Consider the following 2,667-nt stretch of genomic DNA (forward strand, 5'->3'; position numbering starts at 1 on the left):
ACTTTCTTACAAGAAATTCAAATGCAACTGGGCATTCTGTGTTTTATTTGCTTTATCTGGTAACCGTGGTCAGTCTAGGCCCTTTCAGACCTGTCCAGCCTCAGCCTGATCCTGAGGGCACATAAGTTAGCCCAGAAACCTTTTAAAACTGTAGACTCTCATGCCTCCATTTTTTAAAATTTTTAATAATACCTTTTTTTTTTTTTTTGGTTTTTTGAGACAGGGTTTCTCTAGCCCTGGCTGTCCTGGAACTCACTCTGTAGACCAGGCTGGCCTTGAACTCAGAAATCTGCCTGCCTCTGCCTCCCAAGTGCTGGGATTAAAGGCGTGCACCACCACCACCCGGCTTAATAATACTTTTTATTTAACCCAACATATACAAATATTCTTTTAACACATTCAACATAAATATTTGGTGCCTTTTTTATTTTAAACTTTGAGATATAGTGTGCATCATATTCTTGGGAGAAGTTTCACTTTAGACTACATTACAAACACTCAGCCGCTTTATGTGTCTACTAAATAACATTGAACAAATCAGGTGTAGAACATCTGATTCAAGAACAGCAAATTATACTTCATTACATCTGTTGATTATAAGTTTGCTTTGTGTCTTAAAAGTCAACACTCTAATGTATTTGATCTTATACAGTCTAATGATTTTTTAAACATTTTTATCAATTGAGAATTGTTTTTTTCTTTTGAGACAGGGTTTCTCTGTGTAGCCCTGGCTGTCCTGGAACTCACTCTGTAGACCAGGCTGGCCTCGAACTCAGAAATCTGCCTGCCTCTGCCTCCCAAGTGCTGGGATTAAAGGCGTGCACTACCACTGCCGACTTGAGAATTTTATATAGCATGTTTTGATCATATGCATTCACACTCCACCCCCAACTCCTTCCAGATTCACTCCTGCTTCCTTCAGCAGCCTCTTCTGTGGAGGCCCGGGAGCAGTGAGGTGAGTTGTAGTATAGCTATCCCCCTGCGGCTGGGCACCTTGCTGATACTTACTCTCTTCACTTGGACCAGTTGTGAGTTTCTATCAATCATCATCTGCTACACAAAGAGTCTAGCTAGCTAATATATGGGTATAGACATGCAAATTTAGAAAGTTTTGAACCAAAAAAAAAAAAAAAAAAAGCCGGCCGGTGGTGGTGCACGCCTTTGATCCCAGCACTTGGGAGGCAGAGGCAGGCGGGATTTCTGAGTTTGAGTTCTGGTTCAAGTTCTGAGTCCGGTTCCTGGTCTACAGAGTGAGTTCCAGGACAGCCAAGGCTACACAGAGAAACCCTGTCTTGAAAAAAAAGAAAACAAAAAAAAAAGTAGCTTGATATTTTATCCACTTAGTAGAAAAGCATTAGTTAGTGGCCCCTGGAGCAGATGGGCTTCCCTACCACAGGCTCTTGGTCAGGTTAACAGTACCAAGCATGTGTTTCCTCTAGTGGAGCTGGCCTTAAATACAACCAGAAGGCAGTTGGCTACTTCCTACTTCCGTACCATTCCTGCCACTATTTAACTCATGGACATATCTAAGCTTCAAGAACAGCAAATTATATTTCATTATACCTGTGGAATATAAATATTACTCTCCCCTATATTACATCCCAACAGCAGTTTCCCCTACTTCCCCTCCCCCAAGTCTCTCTTCCCATCTCCCCTCTCTCCCAGACTTACCCGCCCCCCATTTACCTCCCCTCAGAAAAGAGCAGGCCTCCCAGGGACATCAACCACAGCACAACAAGCTACAATAAGACCAGGCACATACTATCACATACTATCAAAGCTGGAAGAGGCAATCCAGCAGGAGGAAAGGGGTCCCAGGCAGCAGAGTCAGGGACAGCCCAGCCCTATTAGGATTCCAGAACACCAAGCTACTCAGCCATACCTTATATGCAGAGGACCTAGGTCAGACCCCTACCAGCTCCCTGATCTCTGTGAGTCCCCATGAATCCCCATCAGTGGGCTGTGTTCTTGTGGTGTCCCTGACCCCTCTGGTCCTTCTAATCCTTCCTCCCCCTCCTCTGTAGGACTCCAAGCTCTGCCTAATGTTTGGTTGTAGGACTCTGCATCTGTTCCCATCAGTTGCTGGGTGAAGTCTCTGGTCTCAGTGATGATTCTGCTATCATGCCTCCATTTTTATTACCTTCCTCCCAGCTCCACAAAGTTGTCCCTGCGTTCTCATGATCTCTTCCCACTGCACTTGTAGATGGGACTGCAACCCCCTTTCCCTCTAGCCACAGAGAGGGTGAGTCCAGCTCCTTAACCAAGGCCAATTCTCCTGTCACTGTTCCTGGTCATAGACGCCCTCTTCCTGTACCTCTCCCCAGTCCCTGTCTTACCTCCTTAGCGTGGTTTTAATATGGATTTTGTAGACCAGGCTGACATTGAACTCAGAGAACTGAGTCTCTACCTCCCTAGTAATGGGATTAAAGGCATGGGCACTGACTCCCGCCTTGGTGTGTTTTTGTTTGCTTTTTTAAAGATTTATTTATTTATTTTATGTGTATGAGTACACTGTAGCTGTACAAATGGCCATGAGCCATCATGTGGCTGCTCCAGCCCCACTCGCTCCGGCGTAATACACTGTAGCTGTCTTCAGACCCACCAGAAGAGGGCGTCAGATCTCATCACAGATGGTTGTGAGCCACCATGTGGTTGCTGGGATCCGAA

The sequence above is a fragment of the Mastomys coucha genome, unplaced genomic scaffold (genome assembly GCF_008632895.1).
Source record: "Mastomys coucha isolate ucsf_1 unplaced genomic scaffold, UCSF_Mcou_1 pScaffold5, whole genome shotgun sequence".
Lineage (NCBI taxonomy): Eukaryota > Metazoa > Chordata > Mammalia > Rodentia > Muridae > Mastomys > Mastomys coucha.